At 38.1% G+C, this 22,738-nt stretch overlaps 1 protein-coding gene across 2 annotated transcripts in view; it reads left to right on the top strand.

The window, feature by feature from the left end:
• Positions 1-22,738, top strand: part of LOC105248928 (protein Shroom) — a 161,657-nt gene that overhangs the window by 41,979 nt on the left and 96,940 nt on the right. Inside the window, exon 1 of one of the 2 annotated variants that reach the window (XM_025412438.1) lies at positions 1,858-2,286. The exons of the other annotated variant lie outside the window; for it this stretch is intronic. The gene's annotated coding sequence lies outside the window, so the exon portion shown is untranslated. Of the gene's footprint in view, positions 1-1,857; positions 2,287-22,738 lie in introns of those variants that run through there. 2 annotated transcript variants of the gene reach the window in all.

Here is a 22,738-nt window from a genome sequence, read left to right as displayed (position 1 = left end):
ACGCTTATTCCGTCCGGCGACACATTTTCAGCGTTACGCATAAATGTGAAATTATATAAGTATGGTAAGCGTGTAATAAGTTGAAGCCAATACCGGTATTTTAGTAGGACTTTACGAGGCGCGATACCTGCGTGGGTGCTCGCGGAGTACGACCCCGGAATAATTTTTCTGGAGAGGAACACGCGTGTCCGGCTGTATGGCAGTAGATAAGCATTCATAAATTTCTACCGAAACGATAATCTGTTATCGTTAAATGTAATGTTATAACTTTCCTCCACGCGGATAGCATGTCGATAAACTTGAAATATTTCTGGAATCCTTGGCACGTCTCGACAACTTGCGTAATTAAAAATTGTTTCACGCATGATTAGAAAGATGCAATAAATTTTTACATTTTCTCATACTTTATGATTATTATATTATGTTTTATAGTTCAAAAAAAGAGAGGCTTAAGATCGTATGAGTAAATTTTTATACATTGTTATTGAAACAGTTGCCTATAAATTTACTCCAAAAAATTCGCTCGACATTATTACTTAGTTTATTTCGAAAGCACGACCTGCTTGTTTGAATTTAATTGCGAAATATTTTGCATTCGCGATTTAACGAATTTTTAACGAATTAACGAATGTTTCATAGTTCAAAAAAAGAGTCCCGAGACGCTTAAGATCATGTGAATAAATTTTTATACATTGTTATTAAAACAGTTGCCTATAAATTTACTCCAAAAAATTCGCTCGACATTATTTAGTTTATTTTGAAAGCATGATTTGTTTGTTTGAATTTAATTATGAAATATTTTGCATTCACAATTCAATGAATTTTTAAAGAATTAACGAATATTTTATAGTTCAAAAAAAAAGTCTCGAGAGGCTTAAGATGAGTAAATTTTTATACATTGTTATTGAAACAATTGTCTATAAATTTACTCCAAAAAATTCGCTCGACATTATTATTTAGTTTATTTCGAAAGCACAATTTGTTTGACTTTAATTGTGAAATATTTTGTATTCGCGATGTAACGAATTCATTATCATTATTTAAAAGCAAGAGACATCGAAGAATCTAATTGTCTAGCTATAAATTATTCATTCTATTCACTTCATTTTTTTTATGAATTTCGTGATTGATATTAATTTGTAATATATTCCATGAAAAATAATATAAAAATTAATCATACTTTTTTACCTGGCAGGTCATAATTCACATGTTTTTTATAGAATCCGAAATACACGTGTGAGTTGTAAACATTCTCTCTTTTTGGGACCACATTTATAACGTGTAATTTCATATCGTAACACTAATGTATACAAACTACTTCGTGTTTGATCATCATTCTTAACGTCATCGTCAGGAAATTCTCTTTAATTAAATTTTGACACGAGGGCCCCGCTACGCCGAGTGTATCCGTTTGTTAATTAAATTCTAAGGAACGGAAGGGCCTCGAAATCGACTCTCGAGCAAGACCCTGAAGATTCGAATCGGCGTGAATTTATCGCAAAGCACCGAGGAGCGAGCGTCTCGAGGACCGAGCGAACGGAGGAGAGGGATAATAGACATACATAGATTGTAGCAGAGTCGTGGAGAGCCGTGCCTCCTCTACGGAGGAATGAAGAGCGGGTAGTGCGCGCGGTCGTTTGCCTTGGATTGCCTTCGAACCGAACCAAACCGAACCGGCGGCGGAGCACCGAGAGCGTCCGATCCCGATTCCGATCCCGGCTGGTTTCCGCCGCGCGCATTCCATCCAGTCAAATCGGCCGCGCTCGGCTCCGCTCGCAGATCCTCGATCGTTGCCGCTCTCGGTCGCCCTGCTCGGACCGGCTGTCGGCCAACATCGGCAACAGTCGTGCATCGGCACTCGAACGGAGTAGACAGCGGGCTGCGTCCTTTATTTCAAATTCCTCCGAGAGAAAATGACTCCGTCGCGCTCGTTGCGAGACCTTCCTGAGGACTTTGTACGCTGTAAGACTGATTACGTGCCGATCGATGGTGTTACGTTGACGTGGTGAGGCTACTTTGGGGAAGGGAGGCGATTGTCGCTCTCCTGCACGTGATGATTTTCGAGAAGAGCGCTCCATCGTGTTTTACGTGGTGTTAATGTACAGTGGATGTGCTGCTTTCGTCGCTTCAAGTTTACTCCTCGGTGTTTTCCTCAGGGACTCCGAGATAGACAGATCGGAGGAGAGCACGAGCCTTTCCCCGCGTCAGCGGCGGCCTAGCAACGACGATCGAGCGGAGCTGCAGCCGTCTTTGCGCATCAACAGGTGGAGACCTGTGAAGCTATAGGTATATATCAGCTTCTATGTTTCTTGGGCTTCGCTCTCGCCGACACCTGCGCTTCGCGCCAGGTGGCAGCGTGAAGGCACAACCGTCTTTATTCGAGGGAGGGTTTCCTAAGTGATGCTTGGACAAAGCTAGTTCGAGGCGCATTCACACCTGCTCATTAGTACAGGCTCCTCTCCCCCTATTTCTTAAAAGCGCGACACGCTGATACCACGTGCTGACGGAGACAGTTCGTTACATAACGTTTATGTTACAAATATCCGCGGTTTGGTCGGCTGTTTCAAGTTTCATTCTCATTAAACTAGCTCTACCTTTGCGTAGAAAAATTGTATGGCTCTCTATTTAATTTTATATTAGCCGTTTGAATCGTAGGAATTGTAAATGTATTTAAACTTGTCAGTGTAAATGAATCATTTGCGCAAAAACTCGACTAGTAGTCTAATAACGCATATGTTTATCCGAGCGAGAATTAAATTAAACGCCCTACTTAAAATTCGCTGCGCTTGACATTCCGAAATAGCTGGAAACTTCCTGCCACAAGCGTGTAACGGATTCGGTCTTCGTAACCCTCTTCTCTTGACGAGAAGGAAACGGCAGTGTGAATTTTAACGAGTCGTTCTTCTTTCATCTCGACTCATTTCGGGCGATTCTCTCAGAGTTCCTCTCCTCGACGTGTGCATTTTCGTTCTCCTTGAAATATGCACAGTTTCCAAAATCACCGAGACATATGTACCTAGTGTTAGAAGGCGTAAATTGAACGGTGAAGGCTATACGAAGTGCATTCTCTGTGTGATGCATCGGATGCGGTTCGCCATTACCGGCGAACCTCGACGTTCTTGAGGAATCCTTCTCGACCGGTACGTTGAACCGATTTTCCGGTTGGATCTATTGTTTGGTTTACGAGGCTTCGGCAACTTTCTTTTGGGAAGAGACGCTCGCACGCTCACATCAGAGAGTCGCAGTTATAATCGGCTCGCTACTGAATAGGTTGTTGACCCGCGAGTTTTTTTTTTAATAATTCACACCTGATGAGCGCGCGCCGATGACCTTGACACTAGGTCGATAGCAAGGCTGGTGCCTTGACCTTTTCCGCACGCGGCGCATCCATAGATTGCGTCTTCGTGGTGTCGGCGCGCACTCGCGTGAATCGGAGCGAGATAGGATTTATGAAAATCTTTGAATAGTTATAGACGCACACACATTCCAACAGGATTAATTTGTTCATGCTTAATGTGCACGTGTGAATATAATTGCGTGCGGATAAATGCGGCTGGATAAAAGAGATATTAACCATTATATGTTAATTTTCAAACCAAAATGGGCGTACGTTATGTGTGTGTTGTTTTAAACTAAAATTTCCTCTGTGTAATAGTTGCATTGTCTAGATTCTTTCATCATTTTCCCTTGAGAAATTCAAAGAAAGAGAAAAGACGAAATAATATTTTTAAATTTGTGATAAAAAAAAAGTGCAATCGAATTATGGATATATAGATTTAAAAAACGTAGAAATATACATAAATCTTGTAAATTTTAACAAATATACGATTAACAGAAGAGATATATTATCGATTGTATTTCGTGTCATTAATTAAAATCACATTAGAATTTCATTATTTTATCATTTAGATGTATTCGCTCATTCTTTCGTGAATTAGAGCGAAAGAGAATCAAATTAATCTTTCAGTCAAGATACTGATAACGGTATCAGATTAGAAATGTTAAATTTAGCAGCAACATGTGAATATAATTGTATGGCTCATTTGGCAAATATGTAACCAATAATAAAACAGAAAGATATATATTGATTATTAAATATTATTACATTTCAAACTGAGCGAAACAGAATTTAAAATATAAAATTTGCTTATTTTAAAAAATAAAAAATTCTGTTTTAGAAAAAGTGATGAATTGGAATTAAGTTTTCTTTTAAGTGCTCGTTACAGCGTATGACCACACATAATCCGAAATGTAAACTATAATACTTGAAAAAAAAATGATTTATGCATACAAGGATGAAAGTGCTACTTTCTATATATTAGCGAGTTACTCGTGTTCACGCAATCGTTAATGATTAGAAAAGTAATTGCGCAATCTCCAATGAAAGTGTTTATACGTATCGGTGTTCTAGTGCCGGAAATGTCAAACAACTATAGTTTGGTTCGGCTTAGATAAATATATACATAAGAACAACAAAAGTTGGCTATAAATGTATTCGTTTCCTTTGGCCGTTTGTGTGCATGAAGGTTCCTTTCATGAATGAAACATAACTGCCTTCGAGAATTTTGCTTGTACAATATAAAGAGTATTGATCATGGATGCAGGTAGCTACCTGTAATAATTACGGCTGGGCAGCAACATTCCAAAGATATTCGAAAAGATCGTCAAAAAAAAGTGACGCTTCAAATACCATTATTAAACTATTCCATTCTTAACAAGGCTACAGTGAAAGTTACTGCATCCAAGTTTTTATATCTTGTGACAATATATTATTAATTATTTATTTATTATTAATAATTTATTATTAATTTATTATTAATTTATTATTAATAATTTATTTATTATTAATTAATTTATTATTTATTACTAATTTATTATTTATAGCGCTTTTTAATCTATTTTATAGAGATGTATACATGTTGATTTATTTATAAATTGAGTAAGTTTAATTTTATATGTAGATAGAGAAGCCTGTTACAAAATTTATGTCACATTCTATTTATTTACAAAAGAGTTCGGAGACCCAAAAAAGATTTAGGATAATCGTTTTATCTTATATACTTTATATCTGATTAGTTTGACAAGTTTGTTTCAAAAGAAATATCTTTTCTTTGCCTAAATACTTGTGGTAAAATATCAGTTTCGACACGATTTATGGTGTCCCTTTGTTCCTTCCTCAAATCTTAAATCCTCAAATCTATTTTTTAAACCTTTAGACGACCGTACCGCTCGACATTCCGAAATAGTATGGCAACCTGTACGGCTTTTATAGCTACGCAATCCCAAGTATTTAAAGATTTTGTAGTGTGAAAAGGGAAAGAGTGGAGGGAGAAATGGGTGAAACTATTGCCTTGAAAGTATGCGCAATACATGTTGCTCAAGAACGTTCGATGTTAAGTCTCTCGAATTATATGAACTTGCCGTACTCACTCGCGTCTAGCGAATGTAGGCTTCTAGTTCTTCAAGTTGCATCTCTTCTCTTCGATTATTACTAGCCAGAAGATCTAGTTTGACTGGAACACGTTCCAATTCTATCGCAAAGATCAGTAGTTGCTTTCCAGGTCGTCTATGTAGAATTACGTGGTCTATCTATCCCGATGATTATACATAGTCTCAAGTGAGAAAGTCATTATTTTAACTAATGACTGTCAGTCATTTCGAATAGATTAATTTTTATTTTTTTATTTTTATTTTAAATTTTTAAGTCGAAGAATTGAAATCACTCGTAGAATTTACAGCATGTTGCACATATTTGCCAATCACCTCAGACTATTTATATTATATTATTCCAGATGGTAAGAACAAAAAACAGCACATGCGCCATTAAATCGATTCGATCGACGTTATGCATTCGAGGACGACGAGCCTGTCTAGGTCGTTTATCTCGACGCATCTGAATATTTCCCCCATCGCTTCTCTATCCGATCGTCCTACTGTTTCGTGCGTACAATATGTCGGTAGACATTGCAACCGGATGTCCTTCGTATAAAAAAAAAAAATAGAAAGGAAGAATAATAGGTAGAGAAGCGGTGGAAAAGGAACGAGAGCCATCAGAGGGTAATCCATTTCGCATTAATATTCCTGTTGGCAGGCAATAGCCATTGAAATTGCGAGCTTCCAGAGCGGGTATAATCGACGATTGGCCCGTAATCTTGGGAATCAACATGGAGGGGGAGTAAAATGGAGAACAAGCGTGAGATTCGAGGAGTGGGAGCGCGATAGAAGGGCGATAGAAGACCATTTTGCCGCGGGATATCGGCCGCGCGCCTCTAAATACTGTAAATCGTGAAAAGCGGACGCATGTAAATCCCCGGAGAAACGTGCAACGCGCGGTACCTCGCGGCGATAATAAGCGATCGGGGTAAATGTTGGAGAGGCGTTATTACCGGATCGCAATTGCTATTTCAGGAGTAAAGCTATTCTTCGCGGTATGATGATCAGACAGGCCGGGGATCCGCGATGTATTTATTACTCATGCGCGGAAGTATGTCTTCCAGGGTCTTCTTCCTTTTTTCCGTACGTCCCATGAACTGTGGGATACGAAAGGAATACAATATAAGCCGCACGATTCCGGAGCACATCCTCTTAGCTCCAGAATTAGCTGGATGAATAACACTCATTCGATTATCTCCGGCTGATGGGCTACCTGATGTCTCCCTAATCTGATCATTTATCTGTTTCGGATCGTGAACATATGATCTCTATCATCCCGATTCATGTTTTAGCGAAGAAGCGCGAGGAGGATGAGAGAGAGTTGCGCGAAACGACTTTCGTTCGCAGGACCTCGTTCGTATAATTTTCTGTAAAAGACAACTGGGAACGAGCATTTTTCATTGTCCGACGTTGACGTTAACATTTCCTCGGGATAATCTCAGTGTTCCGGTTACAGCTTTCTTCTTATTATAGAATTCTCGGATTTCTTGCGATTCACTCTTGTGTAAAATTTACCAGTAATTATCCAGAAAATAGATTTTTGTGAAATTTAAAAAGAAATATAAAATATAAACTATAAAAGATATAAAATATAAACAAATAAAATATATTAAAAAATTATATTGAAAAATATAAGTTATTTTGCGAGTTATAATTTTCCTCTTAACGATTCACTCTTGTGTGAAATTTACCAGTAATTATCAATCAAAGAAGAGTACAATATTTCTATAAAATTTGCTGTTACATGAAATATAAATTCTCGCATAAAAAATATAAATTATAAACGAATAAAATAATTTATAAAATTATTCTGTTTTTACAATTTTTTGAAATTTTATGAAATGAATGTTGCAAACAGGACAATATTTGTCGCATGAGGGTAAATCGATTATCATGCTGACGTCTGAGGCGAGGTCAATTTCGAGTTATATGATTTGCAACGCGTTAATAATAAAAGCAATGCTCGATCTGATCTCGAGATTTCACGAAGTCGCACGTGTGGCCTTTTGCACCGCGAACAGCGGTGTGTGCTATGGCAGTCGAGTCATTTGTGACAATGAGCGATTCTGCAAATGTCGATGACACGCCACGGAGAACAGAGCGGTCATTACGGTCGGTACACTCGCGAACCGTGAATGATCGTTGGAAAATTATTGTTCCGGGCGCGAGCGACCAGCTCTTATCGTGCAGCGTTTCCGATTGCGACATAAGTTCCACTTTTCAAACAAACGTTTTGTTGATTTGAAACGGCGAAGAAAGACATTTGACACACTCCCCGTTTAAGTCGTTAGATGGAAAAGTGATTCATAACATACACAAATGCCTGAAAAATATCTTTAAGATTATATAAGAGGGTGTATCTATCTTTAAATTTATCTTGGATCTATATCTAAGTTTTTATTTTAAGGAACATGGTATGATTTAGATCGAGATTTAAACTATTCGCTTCTAAAATTGTAGTTTGTCAACAAAAATATTTATATAGAAAATATTGATTTAATTGCAAAATTAAATCAATATTTTACTTTTTCATAGTTTGACCTCTTTCCTGGGTCTTACTTTGAACGTAAAACTAAAAGCATAGATCTAAAAATAAATAGAAAAATAGTATGATTAATCGCAAACATATATTTAAAATATAATCCTGTATTCTATAAAAAGGACATGTTCCGAGTATCTAATGTTTCGGTCGAGACTTTAAATATCATGTCACTCGTAAATTTCGCAAGTAGATAATCGAACCATAAAAATTAGACTTAACATCTATTATTATATGATTTGTACTAGTACGACTTTATCAACTTCTTTTTATAGCCAGTTATTTCCGTGCGTTGTGTATGAACAGCGCTTATATACTTTATTGACATCATTTCCATATGAGAACATAATGATAATGTTTAACAGCGTTTTAATCATACAGAATCCGGTTCCTTTCTTTCGTTTCTCGATCCAGCAAACCGATCAGCGTCATTACAAAAAAATCTATCGATCTATCGATTGCGACCATCTCAAAAAGGATTAATAATTCTTGATTCCAAAATAAGATCATGTACTACCGATTATAGAAAATCGCCGATTATTGCACTGACCGATATCTACATTTATGTTCTTTTTGAAATAATTCTTTTCGAAATAAATTTGCGTAAACAACACATGAGCCTTATCTCAAAATATGTTCAATGAAAAAAATCAACAATTCTGTGAATTGCATGCTCATTTATTTGCGATTCTCTGTTATCGCGATAGGAACTCGACGTGACATTGCGATAACCTTCAATCTTTTCGCGATTATTTAGTTTTTCGCAGCTCTTTTCAAAAACTCGATTGGCATTGAATCCGTTAAGTGATTGTAAACATAAAAGATATTAATTAATCTCATTATATGATGAGGTACTGTACTTTTCAAGATAGCGAGGTCAATTAAGTCGAGCCAAGTACGGATTCGAATCAAGGAAATCACTCTCGGAAGCAGCTGATTGAAAATCCGTAACCGTAACATTTTCAACAGGAATAATAAAGCAATGCTCCATGAAGCTGATAGCGTTTCCGTATTCTTTGAATTCTTCCTCCCAGGCTTTCTTGAAGCTACCTCTCGCTTCCTTAGATTATCCGGCGTTTATACTCCTTTTTGCCTTCTTTCTCTCTCATTACAAGGTCCCGATCATTTCATCATTGATCAATGATGCGTGGAGACTGCTACACCAATTCCTGTATCCGAAGCAAGTATCGTCCTATGATTACCCTAATTAGTAATTGACGGAGCAATCGGCTCGCGGATGCGCTCGACCATGCTGTTGTTAGACCCTTGAAGAGTCAACTTTCGTTGAAGCCCCGTAGGTACGCTATAAACCGAACAAGTGTTCTCGCTTCGATTCGTTCGGACATGCCACGATCAATTCATTCCGCATTTCGCTTCTCGTCTCGATCGTTAACGATGTTCTCGATATTCTTTCATCCCTGACGTGCAACAGGCAAAATGTTAATTATAAGGCTCGACAAGAGTCGCAATCGATTCGCTGACTTTATTTGCAAATCTGCTATTGTTAATGTAGTATCATAAGATACGGCACTTATTTACGCGTTTACCGATTTTATCAGCGTGAATGATAGCACCAATAAACTAATGAACTCGACGCGTTCAAACAGTAAAATTTTCCGATTGTTCCCCGGAAAATTGCGCCGATTTGTCACAGATGATTTCTTAAAAGTTAGTAAACGTCAAAACTTGATGTACTAGAACAATAGACCGGAAAAACGACGCGATATTTAGTTGCTTTATAAAGCCATTAAATTGCGTTATTATAATAATCGCTCGTCACAATAATTCATTAAAATTCGTTGTAAACGGATCCACTTTTCGGAATTTGTTTACGCTGGATCTCGTCCGTTGTAATTTTAATGAAAGAAAGCACTCTCGAAGGGTCGCACTATCGTATTCACACCAGCCAAAGGTGACGAAACATCCATGGGAAATATTCCTCCGATTGAAGCGCTCGCGTGGACCAGGTATTCGACAACTGTTTATTTAGGATGGAGAACAGCGTAAATAAATTCCGGTCGAGACGACTTGGACTATCGCTCCGTGATTTCGATCTCAATGTGAAACATGGCCGTCTTTCTTATCGCAAGAATGTATGACTTGTGCGCTCTCGCATAATGCGATTTACGATTACGATAATTCGCGACGTTTATGACGTTCGAAAATCGCTACGGCTCGCATTAACTCCCTTCGCGTTTTGAACGCTTCGCGAAAGATCGTAAAAAGGCGAATGTACAACCGGTTGAAATCGAACGTCGCTCGTAAAGGAGGAACGACTTTGTGTCGCAGAGTAAAATCAAGCAGTTTATATAAATGCGCAAAGTTTCGTCCCTAGTCTCTTCCTTTCGTTTTAGCCACTATTACGCGAGTGTCTAAATATTTTGTATCTTCAGATCGAGAATAAGACTTAAATAAGACTTCGAGTAAGATCAAAACGCATAAATCGTTTTGCAAAAATTTCTGACGCTCTGATGAAAGAGTATACTACTTTCGTCTTAATGAGCTGCTAATAACCCACGTTTGCTAGTCTAAAAATGCAAACGCATCAACACTCTGTTGATGCCACGTGTCCGCTAATATCAGCAGAGTACAACGGTACCCCTCTCTTTTTCGCAGGATAATATACGAGGTAGCGCATCCGTCAAGCATGCTCGTCCTTACCTGACATAACCGGGTCGAGGCGCTCCGTAAAAACCGCTTTAAGCATAGAGATGCTAACGCTTCCACGTATAATCGAGAGCTGATTTCACGGTGTTGCACCTAACACGATTCCGTCTCGCGTTCCTACTCTCGCGCTCTCGTTTTTTTCGCATACTGAAACATATACGAAACTGTGATACGCGGGTTGCTGGCCAAGTTATACCTCGCGCCGCATCTCCTCTCGTCAAGGATATCCAACATGAACCGCTTTATCCGACTTTGCGTCGCGTTTTCGCGCAAGTTGGCTGAAGATATAACTGCATTCCGTCCAACACATTCCGGCGACGTGAAAGACGCGGACGAACGGATGCGCGGTTTTATTTTACGCCGTCGTAAACGAGAAATCGTATCGAGAATACAGCAGGCAAAGATCGTCTCGAGCTATATGACACTTCATTTTTTTCATATTGCATCTGTGCATTTTGCATTCTTCGACGTTCTCAACTTTTTGCATACTAGTCCTTGTTGATAACCGGTATTTCTCTAGTGTGATGGAAGACGTCTTGATTCTTAAAGAAACCGAAGCGTCTCACGGTTTTTATTTAATTTTGCGGAAGATGTGAGATTCAAAACAAATCATAAATTTCGTATTTTATTATAATCTACTTGCTTGGTTTGACGCTCGTAAAAGAGCGTCAAACCAAGCAAGTAGATTATAATACAAAATCTCGCATTTATTAATTCTCTTAAATTCTTGATATTTATTTTTAATTCTTAATATTTATTTAAATAGAGTAAAATATTAAAAGTTTGAGAAATAATGTTAAAAATATAATATAAGAATAATATTAAATTTGTTTGTAATATTATAAAAGCGGAGCATACATTTACGAAGTAAAGAACTTAGAATTCATGAATTGGTTCTATTATATGTTATTTTGGGAATCGTATTTTCGAGTTTAACCATCTTGCACAAACTTGTTTTGACGCTTTATCGTGACAGTGCAATGTACTTGTTCAACTGCGTTGTAATTTAATTAGCATCCTTAGCAGCTTTGTCATTGTCCATTAAGAATGCTTTGTACCTATTTTCAAAATATTGAGAATTTAATGAAAATTGTACAAAATGTCCTTACATATGTTTAGAATCTTCAGTACAATTTTTAAATCGATTCACAAGTTATAAGGATTTTAATTTACACCGAATTAATATGTGTTCTTATGGGAAATGTATAATCACGTCGATTCAAATGACAAAAACACATGGAAATAATATTCAAAATTTGTTTAAATTTTGCAAAAGTTTAGATACAGAGAAAATATTTGGTTAAATAATATTATACAAGTACTAACTGGTACTAAAAAGATATTAAATATAATTTAATAAAGTTAGCATGTATCTGTCACAAGGCGAAATTCTCTGCCAAAAGTTAATCATTTCGATTAACAAAATTCGGAATATTTCAGTAAAAACGCAATAAATATTAAAAAATACATCTCTGTACAGTAGCTAAGATCAAATTGTAATATTCCACACAATTTCTCATACTCAAAATATACCAAAAGTGGATATTCGTTTTATATCAATATTGATTTTCAGTTACTTTTTGCTGGGATTGTACATTCAAAACATCCTTAAGCACGAACCATGAATCATTCCAGTCTATCAGCAAGCACACTTCTGGACTTTATGTCAAGATAACTTTATTCTAATCAATTATGTGAATTATCTTTTCTGAATATTTTGTTAAAAAAGTAATTTTTTTCTAAATCATTAGTATATTATGTAACAATATTTAATTATATTTTAATTTTTTAAAGTTAAATGTGTGTGTATCTGAGCATTATATAATATTTATATATTAAACTTTCAGATGAAGTGTGTGTAATATAATTTATTAATAGATTTTCTCTTTGCACAACAATGTTGCGTACTCGACATTATGTATTTTCGCAAGATCATTAATTTGCTCGGCGATTTTTGCAGTCTTGTTAAAGTTTCCAAGTGTGTACGCTGTAATTGCTGTAATATGATCGTAAGAAGATAACTAACAGTCATCGAGATTGTCTCGGAAGAATATGGTTTGATCGGTGAGCTGCAAAATCGAGCCGTATCGTTAGCGTTCTCAAAACCATTTAGCACTGTCATAGTTCCAGGCACAATTCGCATACGTTATACCTTCGCCTCCGCGACGCTCGTAAACTTTCTCCTGGTACGTACGACTTACCCTCGACTCCGCCACCACCACCATGTGCACGTATTCGATGTATCGATATTGACATTTGGAATGCTGGTGTCGATTAACGAAATCGATGGTATCTCATTTGAATAGAGATATTTGCGTACGCTTTGATTGGAGGCGTACCTCGATATGAAAAAGAAGAAGAAGAAAAAGAATGAAGGAAAGGGTTCCCTGTACAAATCTCGTTCTCCACATTATTATTTGCAAATAATGCTGCCTTGAACCACGTCGTTGCATTCTGCGATTCTGGGTATTATTGCGCGCAACGATGTGGGAGTTTATTCTGCTCGTTACAAGGTCTCCTCAAGCGTACATCGCGAGGAGAATATGGCTATAGAGCCACGAATTACACGGTATTTGTGGCCTAAAGATTGTTCGGGTTTTCGAACGTATGTACGGTGCGGTTCGTTAGGTTCTGTTCCTGATATATAATAAATTCGCGCGAGAAGCGTGATTGATGTTCCGCGAATATCGGAATTATTTAATTAGTCGAGGGAGCAAGAGGGGAGAAGCATGAATAACTCGATGTCAATGTGAATCATATCGTAATTGACATTTCGGGGCAGGTTGAAAAAGTCTCGCGAAAATATATTAGTATTATACATATCACTATTCTAATGATATTTACATACCTGTCGCTTTCAAATGTCATAGCAATTCAGATCTTAATGATTAACAAGCCTCGAAATTAATTTGCAATCGAAAGACATAGGCAAGTCGGCTGATACCTCTTTGACAGCAAGAATGAATAAATGCCAATAGTAAAATGTAACTTCAAGTCTACTCTCATACTATTCAGCTTTGGTAACATTACGTGTTTTCTGCATAAATTATAAACGTTTTTAGGAATATAATAATATAACGATGCATAATTTTATGAGAAATTGCGACGGAAGTGAAAGTAAGACACAATGTGTTTCATAATTGACGAAGATGGCAGTCGCTCTAATGTGCAGCGCTAATTGCAAATCCATAATAATACGCTTCTCAATGGTTTGACATTTTCTCCTGGCTTTCGTGCGTTAACATTTTCTCCATCATCGACTCCGGTTTCGTAACGTTATCGATTTTGGAAGACGTTCGCACAATATGCTTCTCTGTACCTCATCGGCAGATGTTAATTTGAATATTTTTATACGTGGAATACATGCTGAAATCCACACACATACACACGTGGATACGCGCAACGAAACGAAAGAGGAGAGGTAAACATCCGTAGGCGAAGATATCGTAAAGTCGAGGGAACACAGCTGGCCGCAGACAGTTATTACGGATCATTCGGTTTCGAATGAATCCGAAGGAGATTTGTTTTCTTGCACAAGAAGAAGAGCTAACAAACTCCGTATCTCCGGATACAATTTTTGCAGCTAATTCCGCTTTTTTTCACGGCTACGGGGATTGGATGGGGCTTCCAACCTTGAGCTGAGAGACGGAAAACTCCTTTTGTACCGTGATCGCGGCGGTTGATTGGCCGACCCACCAACCGACTTGGTGACCATGACGATCCGAGGAAACGCTATAATAATATACCTAACCGGTAGGCTCCCTCTTGATTTTCTCACTTCGGTCTTGATGGTTCTCGTCGGACCGACTCGCCTTGCCTGCCCCTTTGGTGGGCTTTCAGAGAACCCGTTAATGGCAACACGCTACGAAATACAGCAACAACAGCGATAATAATGTTGATGTACGTTTATCGTGCCCAACCCAAGCATAATTTAGCTCATCATAAATGGCATGTATGCGCATTTTGTATTGTACGTATAAAGGTATCTCGAGCCAACTGTCTTTTACCAACAAGGTTTTGTTTCCGCTGTCTGGGATTAACATGAAAATTATAGTTATTATTTTGTAAGAATTTATACCTGTCGATTGATAAAGGTAATGAGTGGTAACAACAGCACTGACTTAAAAATTTTATAATGTTTCAAGAAATAAAAAATTTTTATAGCGTATTAAGATGCGTATTTTCTATTAAATATAAATTGCACAATAAATTTTAAGAAAAATTAATAAGCTTTTAATGCGATCTAGTAAGAAAGATTAAAATACATATGTGCAATAATGAGATCAAATATTGCTTATTTTCATGTTGCTTTATTTTAACATATAATTAATGAGAAAAAAGTCATCATCACATCTCGTTTAATTTATTTTCGATAAGATACAAGCCTGCTACGTTTCAAACGTAAAATAAATGCTATAAAATGATTGGTAGCCACGAAACCACGGTTCACGTGCGATATCTTCATAAGGTTTCTCACGTTATACTGCAACATCTCTCAGCCGGCTAATGTTCTCGTTTCTACGTTATGTTAGAAGAAAGAATACATTTCTCACTCGCTAAGCAAAAGGTGCTTCGTCGCAATTTATCTCGATACATGGTGAGAAAGGAAGAAACGCCGGGATACTGATGCATTTATAACGAACTGCAACAGCTCGCATGAAATTCCATATCTGCATACGGATATGAATAGATATACCAATTCACACAGCTGACTAGCTTGCCAGACAGTTGGAATTGATGCATGCGTAAATATTCGCATACTACCTCGTCGTTGATATACATATGATATTCTTGGTTTTGTAAAATGCATTTGAGCATACTTTATTCGTACACAACGTACATTTCCGATGGCAGTTTCGTGTCTAAAAAAAAATCACGTCTCTAATATATCCAGTAAATATATTGTACATCCTGTGTGTGTATATCTATTAACAGGAAGAATACGCGTGAGAAATACTAAAGTTATTCCTTGGGAAAATATCACAAAACCTTTGGATCGACAATGATTTGTAAATGCATTAGAAAATCATACTAACATATTGAAAAGATGGAAAAAAATAACATTTAGTATGTTATCGCGCGGTCAGGGTCATACGAATAGCAAGATTATGCGTATGTTTTGCAGATGTGTGATTTATGTTAGCACGAATGAGCTCTATAGAATAAATTCACATTTTAATAAATTATGCAAAATTTCACGAGGGTTTAATATAATAAATAAAAAAGTTTGGAGTTTACAAATTAAAAAATTAAAATGTTGAATGAAAAAATTAACAAGAGTACATATTATGATTAAGAAATTATGCGCGCAGTTACATAATGAGATTTCAAACAAGAAGAATATAATTATTTTCGTTCCGCTTTAACAACCTTACTATTCTTGGATTGACAGCGGTCTCATTATATGACTATGGATACATGCTATCATGTCTCGACTCATCCAAATAATGTTCTGTCACTACAATCGTGCAAAGTCATCGGAAACACTTTAGGATATTAAAGACAGTTTAAATAGACATTATATGAACGAAAAAAGATATTCTATAAAACAAGATAGTTACTTACAACCTAATATCTAACTGTAAAAAGAATCAAGTGATTCTCGCTGAAAATCGCGGATATATTATTTATGACTCGTTATTAATTCTCCATGTGCGTGTTAACGCAGACTGGAATAAATTACACGCAAACTTGTATAATTATTAATCCCACAAACACATATCTGCGCGACGTAAGATGCAATAAAATTACCCATACAGGCCTATACAGGCGTTCTCTACAACAGCAATTGATTCTCTGCTTATACCGTGACTCATACCTTGCCTCGCTATAAATTGTTTATCGCTCCACGATCGAGTAGTGGCGCGCTGATGTCATTTGAAAAGATATACCTAGTCGTCTCGACATCACGCGAGTTAGTGCACGATTAATAGTTATCGATTAGAAGCTTTCGTTCAGTATCACGTAAACGCCCATTATGAATCGGATGTCTTTGATAAAAACGCTAGGAATTAGAATCTTAAATAACCAGAGTTACCTGCACCGACGTTTTCGCTCGCAGTCGACGACGACAGAAAAATGGAATGGTTTTCGAAGTTATCCGATCGCCTAAACTACTTCTCGTGGTCGCCCAAGGTCCACGTCAGTCTGTAATCCCGAGATACACGCTTCGAAACTTGCGAATCTGGTTTTTCTTCCTCGCGCGACGAGGCGAGATGAGACGAGGCGAGGCGAGGCGAGGCGCGGCGGGGCGCATTAGCATCCGTCAGCAATTATGCGAATTCTCTCGCGGTGCGAGTGCCGCTCACCTCCGGGGTTAGATCGGGGTCCGGCGATGTCAACGGCCCCCCGAGCACGTTCGCAACTTCGGCCGAGAAATGCCTCGAATCGGGCATCGATGTCTCTCGACTCGGTTCCAAGTGTCCTTAAAATATGGCTGCCAATACGATTCCGTCATTCCGCGGTGTTATTTTTGTCTACGAGGATCGGCCAGCGAACATAAACAAACGTATGCAAATTGATCGGAATTTTTTTCTCAAGCTCATAATGATTTGATCGTTAACTTTGATGATGGTAATCGACATCGACAGTTGGTATATCGATAAATGCGAAATTATTTGTCTCGATGTCATTTATATGAAACTCACTGGTTTATTTAACATGTCGCGATCAAATATTATACTTGTATGATACGGGAAATTATTTAACATTGTTCTATCGTTCTCAAAACACATTATATATTAGCTTAGCTTTAGTATGTTTGTGAGAATACGACAAAGATTATTACGTGATTACTGTTGTAAATCCGTTCCCATGTTTTGAGAAGTATGCCAACTTGCATGTTGCTTTACCATTAAACTTGTCATCGTTTATGATCACGTCGTAAAATAATCATACGAAACAACATACAAATTTACCGGTTCCATCGAAATATACTTCATGGGTGGTAAAAATATAAAATGATTTCAAGTCACGAGAAGAGAAGGATGATTTGCTGTCTAAAAGGGTATATAATTCGTGAGATTTATCTATCTGTCTTTTGATTTCTGCTATTTCTGCAGTCTATCTTACCCTTGCATCAGTTCATCTCTCACTATTCTACAATTTTCAACAACATGTGTAGACTTGTAATTAACTACAAACTACCCATTCGTTTGCAAGCCGCATATACGTGGCTATTATAGGAATACATGCATATCGGTCATATTCATCTTCCGTGTGAGACACGCTGCTGTCGTGTCGATGCTTGCTCCATTTTGCTTCATACATCCGGAGCGTGACGAGGGACGATTCTCAGCTCGCCGGCGCTTACTCGGCATCGTAAATACCGCTGCATGACACAGGTCACGAGGTGAAGATCTCACCGTGGTGGCAATGCCGCGTTTCCTGGGCTCGCAGGCCCCTCAGGCTGCTGTGGAAGTTAACGACTTGCGCGACAGAACGCCATAAATACGGGCGCACGCTCGGGAACGTGCCTGCCGACTATCGAGCAGGGTTCCTGCATGACAAGCTCTCGAGGATTTCGCGCGCTCTGCGAGGAACTCGCGCGGATAATTCGCGCCGATAACCTTTCAGGAGTAACACTGTCATGTCGCGATGGCTCCTCGGATCGGTTCCGGCGAAATGTTCCCGCGCACGGCTCTCTATTTGCCTTTCACGATGATCCATCGAGAGATCGATTTGGACGCAACGCAGACTCGCAATTAGACAAACAAGAATATTTTAAAATATAAAGATTTTTTTTAAAAAAATATTTTAAAATATGAAGATTTTTTAGATTAAAAGAATATTTTAAAATATGAAGATTTTTTTAGATTTCGAAGATTATTGTAAATATATTGATTGTTTAATACGGCACAGAATTGATGTAATCAAAATATTTTTGAAATCATATCTTTCATATAATAATCACAAATTCTATTATTGCAGTATAGTGATTAATATTGGAGAGTTTGATTTTTCTTGAAATATGTTTTATCAAAATAACGAAATATTATTTTTAAATTCATGTTTAAATCATAAAAGCGTTACGCGCCAAATTAACTTATTTTCGTTGCGACAGAAATGTATCATCGCCTACGACGTATGTTAAATCAGAAAAGTGAGATGTTAAAGTCAACTGTTAGAACCTTTTGCAAATAGTGATCTCGAAGAATAAGTAAACAAAGCATACATAGCAGACATTGCAGGTATTTGTTCAATGTTATAAGAAAACTCTGCATCATTCATGGTTGATCTCTTCGCGCCGTGGCTGCATTTAAATCGCTGTATTTAATACTTATAATGAGATACATTGTTGCAATCTCTCCATGATGACGCCCATTCAAGGATCGAGAATGTGTATGTGAATTCGTATTTATATTTCATTATCATAAAATAGTATGTCCGAGCATTCGTAGTGCTATGATTATTTTTACAATCATACATGTCCCTCGACACTTTCGACATTTAAAAATGTCCATACGATTCTACGTAATGCCGGACGGAGCAACGCTCGCTTAAACTGACGTCCGATAGTTGAGAACTGGCACCTACCAGCATGGTTCCTGACGTTCAATGTCGTGACATCGCCGTTCAAATATCTAGTCGCTAGACATTCCAACTTACTGACTCGTGAAGAGGACTCTACTAGGCGACTATATCTATGAAGTGCTGGAATGTATCAAAGATAAACATACTCTATGCAATATCAGCATCGTGATACACTTGCCGTATAAATATTGACACGATTTCTTAGGTCCTCCCTTGTTTCAACTTTTCACATCAGATAATAAATGTTTTCGGTTTTGATAAATTTTATCAAGCTTAGTTAAGGTTAGCTTAGTTAATAATAAAACAGAGGTAATGACGATAAAGAATTTTTGTTCCTAAACGTCAATCATTAGATTTTACGCGTTACTTGTAAGGTGTTCTTTGACTCCACTTTTTTGATAGCAATGGTTGATCAGCCGTGTCCAAGTTAATGACATTGTAGGATGTCGTGGAACTTGAGATTTTTTTTTCTTTTTTTACGTTGATGAAAGTTTAGTGAGGACGATGGCAGAGAGAGATTTCTACAGCAAGTCCTCGTAAGTTGTTTGGCGATTACGTAAGTGCCGTGCGAATACAAGCGGAACGACTTCCAAGGCCGAGCACTAAGAAACACGATCGTTAAGTCTCTGAAGATGAAATTTCGTATGCCGAGCGATCTACCTTTTATTTCGTAATGCATTGGTCCAACTTTAATACTTGATCATTCGTAATTTGAGTAGCTTCCTTCAGAGTTTCATTTTATTCATTATTTTCTTATCCTTCTTAAATCACATTGAAAATTGATTTGGCGCTTATTTGCAGGATAAAATATAGCAAATTGAAACTGGCAGATTGAAATTGAGCAAAACGTTACTTCTTACGTCACTTCTTACGAATTAACGCAGAAATCAATTTATGCGCGATACGCAAAACCTGGATTCATTGTAACTGCATTGGTTAGTATCTTCAATTCTTGACCGCAAATGATACAAGGGAAGAGAGGAGACGCGCTTTTTCCTTATCGCGTAAATATTTGAAGTATGATGGAACGTGAAAGCGGTGAACACGGAGGAATTTTTTAATCAAATCTTAGCCATTTGCGAAGATCGCGCGGAGGAGTACCTGGAGATCTCCGGACCCGCCGCATCGATTCGATTATTCACGCACACACATCGACCGAAACTCAATAAAACTCGTTTTTATTTTCGTGCTTCTAACGAGCGGCACCTGCCCCGCGCTCTCTGGTCGATGCAGCGATTCGTCGAGGCTCGCAAGAGCCGACAAAGCGCATTTTTGCACGCGCATCTCGGTGATAAATTCACCGGAAAGAGGACCTCTAATCTGCCGGCCGGTTATCTCATCGCTGACGACGACGCAGCACTTTTGGCCGCCCAGCCGCTCTTCTCTCGCGGCGATCTCGACTTTCCCCTTTCGGCTCCTTGTTAAGAATTTCGCGAAACGCACGCGCAATCTCGTACGTCGCCGGTCTTCGGTTACAAGGGTCTCATTCTCTCTCTCTCTCTTTCTCGAAATGGAAAAGAATGTCACGGTTGTGAGTTCGCGGGAAACGTTCCCGAGCCATTTACAGTCCTCGCATATATTTTTGTTACTTGCCTGGAATGAAATAGACTTATCGTATCTTAATACGCGGCGAGCGCGTTGTTACTGTTGCACGGGCCGACTGCAACTGCAAGCTTGTCATACATTCGTTATCTTTCTTTAGCGGTATAATCTGAGAGCGCTGAGAAGTTCCCACAGGATACCGCTGGAAAGAGAACTTTTCTCCTTTTCCTTTACCTTCGGAGGAGTTCACGTCTCCCCCTTTTCTCTATTCTACATGTTGCATACGCGAGAGTTGATTACATATCCGCGGACCTTGACGGCATTCCACGTCGCCATTGCTTTCGAATTATATGGAAAGCATCGCTTCGTCCTTTTTACGGAATACTGTCAGTTTTGCGAACGACTTAACGAACTAGTTTAATATTTTATTGTAACGTATTTAATATCGCGCTTGCTGCGATCGCGTATAAAATCAAGCATCATCGGTATCTCGTTTTATTAGGGGCAGCCTAACATAAGTACTCGTCCTTGGAGTTCTCTAATTCGCCACGGATTTTATATCTTCAGAAATTCCAATTTCGCCTTTTCTATAATTACTCGCGAATGGAATGGAATTCCCGTCCTTGAAGTCGCTAATTTTGGTACTTTGCGTGCACATACGTTGTTGCGCACGTTTAAACGACCGATTGCAGTTTGATGTAGTGCTAAGTTCAAGGAGAGGAGAACGAGGGAAGGAGAGAATGTGGAAAATAGGAGGTGAAGGCGCTGCTCGGTATCCAGAGATTGGAATGTCGTTCCTCGCCCGCAACTTTGCGCCGATAGAAGTCTCTTATTTATTCGCTGGAGTATCCTGTTCTCGGCTCCGTTTTCCTTCTTTCTTTCTTCTCTTCCCTTTCTTTCGCTTCCTTTCAGCCGTTTACACGTGTTTTCATCTACATTTTTCCACCTTTATTCCTCTTCTTCGACGAAATCACCCATTTTCCAGTCCGAGACACTTCATCTCTCTCTCTCTCTCTCTCTCTCTCTCTCTCTCTCTCTCTCTCTCTCTCTCTCTCTCTCTCTCTCTCTCTCTCTCTCTCTCTCTCGCTTTCTCTCCTAATCATTTGGATTTAAGGATGTTTTGTATGTACAATCCCAGCAAAAAGTAGTTAAAAATCAATATTGATAAAGCGAATATCCACTTTTAGTGTATTTTGAATATGAGAAATTGTGTGGAATATTTGATCTTAGCTACGGTACAGAGATGTATTTTTTAATATTTATTGCATTTTTACTGAAATATTCCGAATTTTGTTAATCGAAATGATTAACTTTTGGCAGAGAATTTCGCCTTGTGACTGATACATGCTAACTTTATTAAATTATATTTAATATCTTTTTAACCAGTTAGTACTTGTATAATATTATTTGACCAAATATTTCCTCTGTATCTAAACTTTTGCAAATTTTAAACAAATTCTGAATATTATTTCCACGTGTTTTTGTCATTTGAATCGACGTGGTTATACGTTTCCCATAAGAACACATGTTACTTCGGTGCAAATTAAAATCCTTATAACTTGTGAACGCTTTAGTGAATCGATTGAAAAATTGTACTGAAGATTCTAAACATATAAGGACATTCTGTACAATTTTCATTAAATTCTCAATATTTTGAAAAGAGGTACAAAACATCCTTAACAAGTAAATAGATTAAAATAATGTGTCGGAGAATACATCAACAATTTCACGTCGAGACACACAGTGTGACGGCGCGTTCATTCATCGTCTCACCGAACAGTCACGTCGCGGGCGATTACGATAAATTACATCGTCGTCTTCCGAAGACAATGCACCAAGACGGATAATGCTCACGTGTGCAAAGTGCTTGCGATCAGACCGGTCGGTTATACGCACGTTTATGCATGCTGATTGACTCGGAGAGAGACAGACACGCACGCGCGTCTTTGCGTAGGAGCATCGCGCGATAAGCTATTCAGCGATATTCGACTCTCCCCGCATATCGGCCCCAAGAGTCACTTCGTT

This window comes from Camponotus floridanus, unplaced genomic scaffold, assembly GCF_003227725.1.
Source record: "Camponotus floridanus strain SB8 unplaced genomic scaffold, Cflo_v7.5 scaffold50, whole genome shotgun sequence".
NCBI lineage: Eukaryota > Metazoa > Arthropoda > Insecta > Hymenoptera > Formicidae > Camponotus > Camponotus floridanus.
This window is presented reverse-complemented; position numbering and strand designations above follow the sequence as displayed.